The sequence below is a fragment of the Rosa chinensis genome, chromosome 3, assembly GCF_002994745.2.
Source record: "Rosa chinensis cultivar Old Blush chromosome 3, RchiOBHm-V2, whole genome shotgun sequence".
NCBI classification, from domain to species: Eukaryota; Viridiplantae; Streptophyta; class Magnoliopsida; order Rosales; family Rosaceae; genus Rosa; species Rosa chinensis.
In genome coordinates, this window is record NC_037090.1 from 37,591,305 (window position 1) to 37,606,288 (window position 14,984).

Consider the following 14,984-nt stretch of genomic DNA (forward strand, 5'->3'; position numbering starts at 1 on the left):
AGAGAGGTAGCAGGAATCAGAGAGGACTTTGGCGGCGATGAGGATGCTATGGGAGGGGAGAGCGGAAGAGAGAGAGAGAGGAGGGAGATGAGGAGGAGGAGGAGGAGAGAGACGGCGGTGATCGACGGTGACGCCATTGACGGAGCTTGAAGAAAGATTTAGGCTGTTGCAAAATGCAGAGTGTGTGAGAGTGAAAATGGGAGTGGGGAGGTGAATTTAGAGGGCGGTTTTTTCTTTTGGTGGGAAATTGTGGACAGGTGCACTATATATATTATTTTAGTTTGATATATACCAATACCATGCAAGTGGTCCGGTGGTTGGGGCTTTCATTTTCATGTGTGTTGGGAGGGGTTCGTGTCTCCCTAACCTCAAAATCTGGAATTTATTTTGGATTTTTCCATATTTGGCTGGCCAGGGTCAGTTTGGGAAATTCGCCTCTATGTGGGGCCCACCTATGCTGAGTTGGATAGCCACGTCAGCAGCTAAACGGTTGAAATTGACTGAATCATAACGGATGGACCTATTGGATGAGAAATGATAGTATGGGGGTGTTTTTGATGAAATTGAAAGTTGAGGGACTGAATTGATATTCGATCCAAACCACAGGGTACTAAATAGTAATTAGCCATTTATTTTATTGATTCTCTTCTTTTTTCAGAAGGTGGGAAACATCCCAACCTTACTTGTTTCTAAGATGGTGGAATTGAACCTTTCAAAAGAAAGATGGTGGAATTGAAATTGAATGAAGTATATGGTCGATGACTCCTCTGGCCACAAATCACTCCAATTTATGGGTTTGATGTTGCATCTGTGCATCTTTGTATTCAGTTTCGGATTCTAATTCTGCAAAACTTTCGAATTCGAATTACAATTTTGTGGTGTCATCGGCGGTGGCAAGACCATTGTATTTTCAAGTAGTTCTATTGCTTAATAACCATTGATCCAACTACTTTCACATAAACTAGAAAAAAGAGTGAAAGGTTGTATATACCCTTAGTTTGAACCGAGATGTGACGGAAAATGGACGGAGGTATGAAATTGATCAATTTCTAAAAGTCTAGGTACCTTTTTGATCATTTTTGAAAGTTAGGTATGAAATTGATCAATTTTTATAGGTCTAGGTACCTCTTTGATCACTTTTAAAAGTTGAGTATCATTCTATCCGGTGTAAGAAAATTTTGACCCTAATGGTGATAAAAACCCTTTTATTTTTATTATTTCTTCTTTATAAGAAAAAGACTAGAACAATGCTTGCTACATACAAAAGCCAGAGGGGAAAAACTCGCAAACAATACCTGAACTTCAAGCCACTAATAACTATCATACCTCAAGTTCAAAAAATATCAAATTGGTACCTGAACTTCTGACCCCGACCCAATATTAATATCTGGGAACAGTAAAATCGTTAACGGAGTTAATTTTTGAAGAGTAAATCTGTCATTTCACTGTTCATCATCTCCAAAACTCTCCCTCCCTCTCTGCAAACCCAAATTTTTCATTATCTTCTTCATACCTCACACACACAAACCCAAATCGACCAAAGGAGAGGTGAGAGGTGAGAGGAATTGGTGGTGGATGGGATGGTGGCTATTGAAGAAGTGAAAGGTTGGTTGATAGTGGTGATGAGGTATGAAGAAGAAGAAGAAGAAGAAGAAGAAGAAGAAGAAATCTGGTACTGTAGAGAGAGGGGAGAGTTTTAGAGATAATCACTGTTCATCATCTCCAAAACTCTCCCCTCTCTCTCTGCAAACCCAAATTTTTCATTATCTTCTTCATACCTCACACACACAAACCCAAATCGACCAAAGGAGAGGTGAAAGGTGAGAGGAGTTGGTGGTGGATGGGATGGTGGCTATTGAAGAAGTGAAAGGTTGGTTGATAGTGGGGATGAGGTATGAAGAAGAAGAAGAAGAAATCTGGTATTGTAGAGAGAGGGGAGAGTTTTAGAGATAATGAACAGTGAAATGACATATTTACCCTTCAAAAATTAACCTCGTTAACGATTTTACTATTCCTAGGTACTGATATTGGGTCGGGGTCAGAAGTTCAGGTACCAATTTGATATTTTTTGAACTTGAGGTACGAAAGTTATTAGTGGCCGATAGGTCAGGTACTGTTTGTGAGATTTTCCCAAGCCAGAGCATATCTCTTTTCTTTGTTATGTTATAGCATAGAGAAAAAAATTCTCTAGAGCTCCCCAACATATATCATTTCAACCGAAAGCACTTCGAGTTTTGCTCATTCAAATGTTTAAAAGATCCTCCAACATGTAAAATTTGATTATAGGAAGCCTCATTATGAGTACTAACTACTATTTATCAAACAAACAAAAAGAGAGTACTAACTACTGAAAAATTCTTTTTTATGAGGAAAAAGAATTTCGATTTGGCACTTCACTATATCTTCTACTTTTCTTGTTATGTCCAACTATACAAAATTTCAAGGCTTATTTTTTAGGGGAAAAAATGCAAACAATACCTGACATTTGGCTCATTAGTAACTTTAGTACCTGACAAAAAAAAAATCACTTTGGTACCTCAAGTTCGGACCACGATCCAACATTAGTACCTAGAACACTGTTGGCCGTTACGGCGTTTGCCATGTGGAAACTTTGAGGGGTACTATCGTCCCTTCACTCAATCTCTTCTTCTTCCTCACGCTCTCTTCGTCTTCTTCTTCCTCCCAACTCTCCCATCATCTTCTCCAGACCATTGCCAAAAGAATGAAACCCAGAATTGAGGCAAATTAACTCCATTTCCTTGATGTCTGGATAATGGCCTCGTTTCAGTAAATAAGCTATCTGGAATAGCTAGCAAACAAAACAAATAGCTGGACCACAAGGGAGACTAAAATATCTCTAGCTAACAATTTGTTATTGGACTAATACAAGATGCCAGAATGCAAAAGAAATAGAGGCAACACAATTATGCTCCTTGGATCTCATTGCTGCAAGCTCAAAAGCATATGAAGGATCACAAATTTTCCTCTCTCTCTCTCTCTCTTCCCCCCCCCCCCCCCCCCCCCCCCACCTATGTGCTTAATTTTGATAAGATATTACAGCGAAGCTAGCAAATCTATTGTGAATATACATGAACATCATGATGATTACCATCTACAAGAGCTAGCATGCCCTTTTTCGATCTGTCAGGAAGATGATTTTATATATAACATTGAACAGCGCCTTTGTCTCCTCCATCGCCGAGCCTCCAAAAAACCCAAACTAGAGAGAAACACTTTCCCAGCCACAAAAACCAAACACCAGAATTTCAAAACATACCACAATCCCATAATCAAAACTAGCTAAATGAACCTTAAAGTCTCAATCTTTGTTTCTTCTTCTTCCTCCTCGTTCAGTTTCACGTGTTGGGTCTGTTTCACATATGTAATGCATCAGAAGAAATCGAAAGCTCAGATTGGAAAAGAAAGCACTCTCTTCCGATTTCAACCCCATAATCTCCGCCCCACCTTCCTCCCACCCTTCATCTCTCACTTGAATCTCCCACCAATTCTCCCATTTTGCTCACTGCCCATCTCTAAATAATGCCCCGATTCCATAGACCATACCCTACAAGCGGCCCCTTCTGACCCAAAGTGACTCTTCTCTAGTCAAATCCCCGACTCTTTTTCAAACTCCAACCCGCTCTTCAAAACCCACCTCTCTTTTCCCCCTCCCTGGCCACCAAGTCCGTCTTCTTCTGCCTCCTCTGCCGCCTCTTCTTACTCCTCTCTCTCTCTCTCTCTCTCCCCTTCTTCTATTTTCACGTCTCTCACCGAAGTCAAATTCTATTTTGCTAAAATGGTGAGATGGGTGACCAGAGCAAATTTCTGGGTGCTTGGATTAGATTTGGACCATAGAGTGGAGGAAAAAAAAACAAATAACATTAAAGACTCAAATTACCCATTTACCCTTTATTATATGTGAGTTTACTAACGCCGTAACGGCCAACAGTATTCTAGGTACTAATGTTGGGTCATGGTCCAAACTTGAGGTACCAAAGTGATTTTTTTTTTTTTTATCAGATACTAAAGTTACTAATTGGCCAAATGTCAGGTACTGTTTGCATTTTTTTTTCCCATTTTTTACAATTTTAGATCTCAAGTTGGTCCATACCCCTATCTGACTCCGACGTGTAATCGGGCTCTCCAAACCATGGTTGGAGGGGGGTGCCAAATGCTTCAAATATCATTTCAGACGCTCAGGCCCAACCAAAATCCTCATTGGTTGCTTCTAAAGCCTCTCACTCATTTTACAAAGCCTGTTCCTTAGGGAAATTAGGACTGAGACCGTCATATGCAAAAGATATAAAAATACTCATTATGTTCTTACATAGAATCCGTGGACTAGTTCAACCAACTTGCGGACGTTTAAATATCTCATGATATTGGTTGACATGCAAACACGCTGGTCACGTGTTGTGCCATTGTCCATTTGTAAATGCTGCTTATGCTATACTCCTAGCAAATATCATATGACAATGGCCTCGCTCCCGGGATCATCCTAATTCCGTCAGTTGGACTTGACGATACTAGAGAGTTTACATCGAAGACTTTCGATGGTTATTGCATTGGGACTAATGTTGGACATTATATTTCCATAAACACACCCAATTGGTCTCACGGAAACGATTACGATGGTAGTCTGGGCATTGGTAATGCGCACTAATTTCCTTATATCCACTTGGGGTAATGCAATATCACATGCAGCTATGCTAATTCGCCTATGATCCACCGCCACTCAATCTACCTCTGCGTTACAGCTAGTGACTGGGTACAAGTATCGTACTTACGCATATTTGAGTGTGCTATTTATGTGCCAATTGCGCCACCACAACGCTCTATGATGGGTCCTCACAGACGAATGGGCAACTACGTTGGATTTGAGACTCCAACAATCGTCCGCCACTTCATGCCCTTGCTAGGCGATCTCCTTACCGCTAGATTTGCAGATGTCACTTTGATGAGACAGTCTTCCCATCGTTAGGGGGAGATAAGAACATAGATGTTTAGCAGGAATGACAGGAATTGTCGTGGTCTGTCCCCACTATGTCTAATCCCGATCCCTACTAAAGTGACGAGATCACACATCTGATGCAAATATGCATGCAAGGAAGTACATCCCTACAAGAGGACGTAGTGCCACCCTACACAGAGGTAGGCATGGCGCCAACGCCAAAGAGAGTGGCACTCTGGCGTTACAGGCTATGGCTCCAGCTAGGATGCGTGGGAGGCCCGTGAGTTCGAAGGATACTTTGGCACATTCCAATCATTTGATCATCGACACTCAAAATCCGTCTCATGAGATTCTTTCAGTTTATGGTTATCGTTGGGGAACGCCTCAATGTCAGAACCTATTCCTGAGAATATAGAGCGCTATGAAAATTACACTAGTGTACATGAGACGTGGGATAGAAACTCCATCATAATTGATGATGTAGTCACTCACTTCGTTGCGCATGAGTTTGTTGAGTCTGATGATATTGAACCATGCTCCGTTGATGAATGAATGACAACGTAGAGAAATTTGGCCTAAATGGAAAGATGCGATTCAAGTTAAGTTGGATTCTCTAACGAAGAGGAGGGTTTTTGAGCTAATGATGCCAACACTTCCTAAATGGGTCTTCGTTAGAAAGCGTAGTGAGAAAAAGAGATGGTAATCTCGCCTTATAGCGCAAGGTTTCTCATAAAACGCCCTGAAATCGACTACGATGAGACATATTCTCTCGTAATGGATGTCATTGCACTCCACTACCCTGTCAATTTGGTAGTACCGAATAACTGATCATGCAGCTTACAAATGTGGTCACTACGTATCTCTATGGGGATCTAGATACGGAATGTACATGAAAGTTCATAGTGAACTTCATTTACCCAAGTCAAGTGGCTCTAGACCACAGAGTGCGTTTACAAAGAGATTGAAATGCTCACTAAAGTGACTACTTGATTGGGAAGGTTCATCTTGCTTGACATAGGTTTGAGTTTCTCCCGGTTTCCTTAAGCATTAAGAATCAAGTCTAGCTTCTTATTCATGTTGGCCACAATCCTCTTCAACTCAATTTGCATTTGAGTATTTGGTGGATTCACCTCATACATACCTCATCTTCCTTGTTGATCCTTCAAAATGACATTGGCTTCTTTTACCGGTCTTCTATCACTTTGATTATCATAGAGTTGGGATGACTCGGTTAATGAGTCAAGAACGCTTTCCGCTTCAATCTCATTCTTCTCCATGAAGCTCCTTTGACAAGCATTGTCAATTCTTCTCTTAGTATCTTGGCTTGACCCATTGTAGAAAGTGCTCAATAGCAACCACTTCTTGACACCATGATTAGGACAATTTTGCTCCATATCTTTGAATCTCTCCCAAGACTCATGGAACAACTCCGATGGGAACTCTTGAAAAATCTTGAGTGAATTCCTTAATGCATTGCTCTTTGATGGTGGAAAGTACTTCTTGAGGAATGCGGCTTTCATGTCATCCTATGAGTTGATACTTACCGCCGGAATCTTGTACAACCAATCTTTGGCCTTATCCTTCAATGAGAAGGGAAAAACTCTTAGCCTAAGATTGTCTTCATCAATACCATTGAGTTTGACTGTTGAGCAAACTTCATTGAATAGTTTGATATGCCTAAATGGATCACCGGTGAAGCCACCATCAAAAGCCAGTAGAAGTTGCAAGATGCTTGGCATAATGGAAAAAGCATGAGCACATGGTAGCAAGACAATGCAACTTGGATGATTTGTGAAAGTAGGAACGGTGTAATCCTTCAACGGCCTTGGTTCATCACCCATCTTTAGTTTAGGACGCTCCTCCCTTAGTTTCCTTATCAAATCCTTTGCTCTTTGATCAACATATTGAAGTAGAGTGAGTGGACCGATGAGACGAGGTTCTTCTTCATCACTATCCTCTTGAATGATATGGTCTTGACCGTCACTTGGTGTGCTTAGAGGAGATGGATAATCTTCACTTGATTGAGCAACAAGATTCATACACACCTATAAGCATTCAAAGGAAAGGTAAGACAAGTTGAAACACAAAAGAAGACAAAAAATTTTGAAATAGGGCAAACGATCGATCGTTTATACCCTGAGATTGATCGTTTGCTTTAAAAAAAATGAAACATACAGGCCAGATTGATCATTTTTGGTATTTTTCCTCTCTGACCCTAGAAAAGATAAATCATTTCAAGGCTGAGATCGATCGTTTTCTGCAAACTTTCAACAACAACAAAGATTTCAAATAAAAGCAAAGTTTCTAGCTTCCCCAAAGGCAAACCGAGCTAGGAATCGGATTTTACTCTAATCCCCGGCAATGGCGCCAAAAACTTGTTAGCCAAATAGCCACTCTCAAGTATAAGGGCCAAGTTATAGTATAGGGATTATGAATAGGGGATATCGTATCTAAGGGATTGGAAAACTCACTCTAGCTAGGGAAAACCTGAAAGGTGCTAGATGAATATGCAAATGTACAAACCACAAACAAGGGCTCACAAGTGAGCCAAAGTTCATCGTGAATATATGCAAGATGGTGTAGTGGTTTGATTTTTGTTTTGGAGATGGTTTAAACTCAAATTGACACATAATAAAAACTAGAAATGTAAACTAGGCTATGCTAAACTAGATGTGATAGAATTGATGGAAGTTAGAGCTTTACGTTGTTCACCATAGCCTTGCATGCATTGATGTTCAAACTATAAGTAATGCAATTCCAAGTATCCAATTACCTTCTTAGCATCCGGATAAGACTACTAAGGCCTAAACTCTTTTGATTTTATCAATTTCCACCGGATAAGTGCGAAACTGACTACCCAAGAACAAGTTATATTACCGGATAAGTATCAATTCCTTGCTCCTAGATGCATAAAGGTTTGAGTTTAGATAATCAAGAAAGCAAACCAATCCTAGGTCTAGGTGATTTTAACTCACTACCCTCACATACACACCTAGTGTGCTATCATGTTTTCAATGTTCAAAGCTAGCTACTCTCTAAACATTGTTTATGTAATGACAAATGCAAAGTATTTAAATTAGCTAGATTCAAACACTAGTACAATAACATGATTTAAGGACACCTAAACCGTGTCCTTAAATACATACAAGGACACGTAAAAAACGTGTCCTCTATCCGGGTGTCATTGTAAGTCCCAAACAAGGACACCGAAAATGTGTCCTCTTATCTATACGAGGACACATTTTATGTGTCCTAATAGCTATGTACGTGGTGTCCTTAAATGTATAAGAGGACACCTAAATTGCATCCTTATATTATCAAATAAGTGTCCTCTTTTCTGTATGAGGACACACAGATTGTGTCCTAAAAGCTCTGAAAATGAGTCCTTAAATCTATTAGAGGACACAAAAGCAACACACTCAAATGTGTCCTCTATTTTATACAAGAACACAGAAATTGTGTCCTCAAAGATTTGAAAATGGAGTCCTTAAATCAATATGAGGACACAAAAATTACATTCTCATATGTCCTCTTTTCTGTACTAGGACACATATAGGAATGCATTGTGTCCTATTTTCTGTACATTCCCATCAAATTTGCATACAGATGACACATCAATAAGTCCTTATAATATGAAAACTGATATAGAAAATATCCAATACAAGTAGTCTATAAACACCATAAGTCCATCTCATTAAAGGAGCATAAAGATCCAAAATGTCCCTACTCTACTGTTTTGACCAATTTAATTCAAAGTTGCTGCTACACTAAGCAGGCTTCAAATATATATAACTAATTTGATTCATACCAGAAGTAGGAAATCTGCATATACATATGCTAACTATTTTAGTTCATCTTGGATATATCCATCAACCTACTCTGCCCACTCTACTCGAACGACATCAACCTCTTCTTGAGTGTGTCTTTTTCCTTAAACTGAAATGATGAGCATTAGTGAATATTACATTAAACAAAAAAGCAACCCAGTAAGCATGTGCAGAACTAATCAAAGACAACAGTACATATAATTGACCTGAAATAACAAATAGAGGAAGATCTATAAGGCTTTAATGAATGCACTAGTACACACTAAGAAGAATCTGTAAGGGTGTTGGCTTAAAGCAGAACATGTAAGGTAGATATTCATTTGTTTGAATTGAGCATAAGGTACTAACTCTCTGCCACCAGTGTCAATGTTAACAGATAAATCTACTTTGTAAGGGAAAATACCTCTAGAGAGCAAAGATAATAACTTGCAAGGCTAGACTTAGAACCTGCCACTTAAGTAGTAGTAGCTTCTCTTAGTCCTGCTGCAATCTAAGGATTACCTGCATATTCCATAAAGACTAATATAAAACCATAATATAATGCACATATATGCAATAAACACAGGGATGATCTCTACCTCAAGATGTGAACTTTCTGATTTACCACTTATCCTGCAGTTTGATCAGAACTGCTGGTGAATTGAGGAGAATTAGCAGGAAGTAAAAGATGTGCCTGTCCTGGAGCTGGTGCAGCTATACCTGAGAAAACTGAGCAAATCATAATCTTATACATGAATTATATCCAACTGCACAAACAATTTAGGTGACTTCCACATGTGCTACTGTACTCTATAATCAGTACATTAACAATTTAATCTAACATATAATTCTAATATAATGATCTACTGAACACCACAAAATTACATATCTGGTACTCATTCCAGCAATTCATTACAGATGAATAAATCTTGTAAAAGAAATTCATAAAAGAGTCCTTAAGTTATTCTTTACGATTAAGAATTGGGAACACACAAGTAAATGGTGGTACACCTTTACATAGAGAAATGGGAAAGCAGAATTAATAACAATAGGCTATAATGTTCAATTTCTAGTCAAAACTGTAGATTGTAAGGAATGAGTTTACCTTGAATGATGAGTAATGTAGTGTTACAGGGAGGAATAGATTCACCTCTGAAACAACAATAGAGCAAAAACAAAAACACAGAAAAATCAAAAGAGCAACAGAATCAAGAAACCAGCATCAATGAAACAAACATATTAAGGTTTTGTTATATACCCAGTAGCCAAAACTAAAACCATCTGTAATTCACTTAGATTTGTAAGGTAGTAAATCAAAGCCTGAAACTGCATATTAGGAGTCTACAGAAAAAACAGAAAAGCAAAGCAGTCAATATCAGATAATATCAACTTGGCAAATCCAAATATGTAAGAGGAAGGTACAGAGGGAACTTGCTTTGTAGTCAGCCTCCATCTTGATCACCTATTCAATTACCAGAAAATTACATTTAGTATGAATCCCATTTATTACCATGAATATGGGCACACTAATTCTGATGTTTGACAAGCACGATTCTGATGAAATAGGTTTGACAAGCAGGATTGTGATGTTAATTGTATCATGCACATGAGTGCAGAATTTTTCTCAGTTGTATGATAGATTTGGAAAACAAATGTTTACCACTCACATGCCCAAAAGAGTTAAAACCAAATTGGAATATCAATATACAAGTACTAATGATCCTTCTCATAGAAGATCCACGTTATTAGAGGTTTGACAAACACAAATCTGACAATCAGCAAAGCCTCTTGCTGTGAAATGAATATCCAGAAATTTCAACCTACCAAGCATATTCATTGCAAACTCAACTTCATCTCTAGAAAAATTCATCATAAGTAAGGACGCCTTTTTTCCATCGTCAGGTCCATCAGGTAAATCAGGTTCCTGCCAAAAGTTAAAGATGAACCTCACAATCCAATTTCAGTCACAGCACTACTGAGAGCATCTTTAAATCACTCAGATTGCAAAGTTTTTAATTTATTATAGGGACCTTTTTAAAAAAAAAATGAAAGAGGGGAAATGGATAAGAAATCCTAATCAACTAAGAACTGAAAGAAAAACACAAGAACAGACAACAACAAATAGATCAAAACAAAGATACCAGTGACTTGCAATGATCAATTACAAATGAGTCCAGTAGCCACAAATTGGATCTTCTGTGATACATATAGGAAACACTCAAAAAGAAAAGATTGCAGAATTTTTCACACAATACCTCTTTTGGTTGAATCATACCAGAAACTTCCAGAGCACTACTTGCATCTTTGTCGCCAAATAAGCTATCCAGAGAATCTGATTTCTGCATATCCTATTCAGTCAGAAATAGGTAAAATATAAGCATATTTTCTTCTTTCCAACGAAAAGTGAAAAGTATAAAATATATTATGGTATTACCTATAGATATGGCCATTGTGCTTCTTTTGTAACTGTACAAAATTCAAAGATAGGCAGTCAGGTATACAACTTACTCAGCTTCTTTACAACCATAGCAGAACAACAGAACCAGAAAATAAAAAATAACACATAAGAATGAACACAAGTATACTTACACATATGATAAAGAATGAACAAGATCATGCAAGTCATCCGCTGAGAAGCCAAGTTCATCATATACAACATGATAATGAGTAGGACATCCAGGTACTGAAGCTTCTGTTCATTTAGCAATAATTCATGCTATGCCTATAATTTCCATAAACACCAAAGAGAGATTCAATGCACTTTCTCGATTCAACTAATTTAGTGGATAAAAATCTTTAGAGAACATCCAACTCAAAAACAACAGGATTCCAACAGTCCACGAAAGAGATAATAAAACCAATAAAATCAAACCTACCCAATAATTCCGACCCCCAATAGTTCCAATAGTCATACAAACTGAGCTATTAGTAACCATCCCATGCTACCACGAGTTGATTCCACCTATGAAAAATAACACAAACCCATGCATAAAAGTCAGATATAAAACTCCACATTAACATAAACAGATCGCTCTACTCAAAAACCCAATCGAACGAAACCACAATAGATCACTAACATGCATGATTCGGATCTTCAAGTAACTGAATGAATCAGGAGGTAAGCCACTAGCATGCCTTGTATACCATCAAAACAATAGAAGGACACTCGTAGGAAAGAAAAACACTACCCAAGTCACAAACTAATGAAACAAACACTCCAAAGTTCATTCCTTTCTAACCTAAACTGCAACTAAAAGCCACCCAAAAACTTACAGTTTCATTTACAGCGAATAAAACACAACTCGAAAGGTTGCATCTTTACACAATCTAACAACAAAGCAAGCTCCAATCAACTAATTTACGCACAAAGCTTCATACTTCAAATTTAAAAATAAAATAAAAAAAATCTTGCATAATTATACCGTTTCTTTGCAAAATTATACCCCAACGACATCGAAATCTTCCACGCAAAAGGGGCACAAGTTTCCTCGTGTCCGAACAGATCTGCAATCACCCACAAAAACCCATCAGCACCTATCAAACCCAAACAAAAACCCAAATTCAAAAATTCCAATTCGGTAAAAAAAAAAAACGAAACGGATCGAGATTGGTACCCCTCGCGTTTGAGGACGAGAAGAGATTGCTCTACAAATCAGAGTCCATTCCAATGAAATTACAAAAAAATTAGGTTAAATTGAAATCCTAGAATACAAAGATAGATTAAAGACGAGATATCTATATATATATATATATATATATATATATATATAGAGAGAGAGAGAGAGAGAGAGATATATAAAGGCGAGTTTGTGTGAGTGTTAGAGGAAGCGACCAAGAAATTGCGTGAGAGAGAACACAACAGAGACTCTCTACCCAAGCTTGGCGTCGCCCAGAATCTGTCAACCCAGAGTGAATGAAACACCTTTCTCTATTTGAGGAGAGTTTCAATTGAAGAGGGAAATCGAAAATTGGGGGAGGAGGGAAGTGAAATTTGGGGAGGGAAACGAAAACGCGAAGTACAGTGCAGTGTGCCGCGTTTTGTTATTTCAATACAATTTTAGTTTTTAATTGGAGCCCAATACTAGGACACAAACAGGATGTCGTTGAAAGACTCCACTCACTAAAAAAATTTCAATTTGAAGCTATGTGTCCTTAAAACCCTTTAAGGACTCCACATAAATTATGTGTCCTTATTAGGTGTCCTTGTATGTGGTTTTTGTAGTAGTGAAATACAAACATTTACTTCTTGAATTAGCATGTGAAGATGATCATGGAAATTGCATCAAATAAAATTCAAACATCAATTCATTACAAGTTTGGCTAGGGATTTCAACTCTAGACCCAACAATAGACTACTCACACATATCTACATAAACTAGCATCAACATAATGGAAAACATTAAGCTATCAAAGAATAGAGTTTAGAAATGACTAGGGATGATCACAAGTGAAGGATGATGAAGTGGTTGATCATGGAAACTGTCATGGAGATGATGTGGTGGCTCCTCTTATGCTCTAGCTTCTTCCTTGAACCCCTTCTTCAAGACTTGAGATGATGATGATGCTTGATATATGTAAGATGTTATGAGTAGGGATGTAGTTGGGAAATGAAGTGGTGGAGATGGAGATTTTGTGGGGGAGATGGTAGTGGATTATGTAGAGAATAAAGAGAAGAATGACGTAATGACTAAGTGTGGTGGTGCCCTCTTCCTTGAGAAAATGAGTGCTTAAATAGATGGAGAGAGATGTGTGAAATGGTGTTGAGAAGCAAAAGGGAGTAGCTCAAGTCTTGTAAGAAGCATGGAGGTGGAGTATAAAAATGGTAATAGATCTCAAAATCAAAGAAAAATGGCATGGGAGTGACGTTGTAGGTTGGAGTAGGAAATGAGGAGTAATGGATGGTGATTAAGCCTATAACATGATAGATATTGGTGTTGATGATTTTGAATTTTTGGGTAATAGAGAGTGCTTGGTTGAATTGGAACCAAAAGGTTTTGGAATTTGGTTAAGATAGAATCACTAGGCCAAAAAAGCAAACAGACAGCGGGGAAAAAACGTTGTGTGATTTGGATGATAACCGTTATGTATCGGAGCGTTGTATGATGAAAAATGGCACAACAGTGGAAACCCGTTGTATGAAACACAATCAGTCGACAATTATTTTATTAGCAGTGTTGTGCCTTTCCTCAACAAATGTCAGGCATAGTTGCCGCGCAGTCATGTCACGCCCCTGATTTTTAAACATAAATAAAAATCGATATATATAACTCCATAGTTATATATGCGTGAACCTCCAGTCATCAATACAAAATACCTGAAATCTTTTTCCTTTTATACAACATACATATTGATGCCCTGAACCCACTATGTCAATATTGGCTCGCCCACAGGGTCATATATTACACAAGCTTACGAATTAAATTGCCAACAACAAAATAAAACGTAAATGCTCCTCAGAGCTTGCTACAACGAAAGTCCAAATAACGGTAAAGTCACAAAACTGGCTTCCTACCGTTAAGCTGCAAAGGCGCTACCTCAGCATCAGCCATGATTATCCTAACCTGCAGGATTAACCCCTACACCGTTTGAATGGTGTATCGGGTTGCCACACAATAAACCCGGTAAGCTTTTGCAAGCTCGTATGAGTAACTCAAAACCACACATGCACAATTCGCCCAACGAGAAAACCCATTAACTCGTAAAAAGGGACACACATCCTGTTTTCCCAAAACAGCACATTCTTTTCCCAAAAGAAACAAACACAAGTCACCTCGTGACAAAGTCATAATAATTGAAACTCTGACAATTAAATATGATACACAAGTCCTCCCAGGGCATTTAAAAGAAAGAATCCCTGAAACTCCCTTTTAAAACACATTCTCAAATCAACACAAGTCACCCCGTGACAAAATCATAATAATTGAAACTCTGACAATTAAATATGATACACAAGTCCTCCTAAGACATTTAAAAGAAAGAATCCCCGAAACTCCATTTTAAAACACGTACTCATGAGCATCAGATAGCTCCCCGCTACCCCCCATGATGTACCATGGCAAAAGACTAGAGCTCTAGCTGATCGTATCCACTCACCCGGCCAAAGGTGTGGAGTCCCGATATATATGCCTGAGGTCACTCCCAGCAACCCCAAATCCTTGGACCTCCCCGGTCGTCAGATCAAAACCTTTCAAAATGGTCACTCAGGACCAAAAGTTACTCAACTCACA

General features: G+C 38.4%; 1 long non-coding RNA gene across 2 annotated transcripts; it reads right to left on the bottom strand.

Annotated features, from left to right (window-relative positions):
* Positions 1-9,741: 9,741 nt before the first annotated feature.
* LOC112192066 lies at positions 9,742-11,147 on the bottom strand. Of its 2 annotated transcripts, XR_002933321.2 has the most exons (4): positions 11,033-11,147; positions 10,582-10,681; positions 10,016-10,219; positions 9,742-9,909 (listed from the first exon to the last, which is right to left on the bottom strand). It is a non-coding gene; the product is annotated as an uncharacterized LOC112192066 (long non-coding RNA). The 2 variants fall into 2 exon arrangements; XR_005807996.1 differs by having other exon boundaries at positions 9,742-10,219.
* Positions 11,148-14,984: the final 3,837 nt, after the last annotated feature.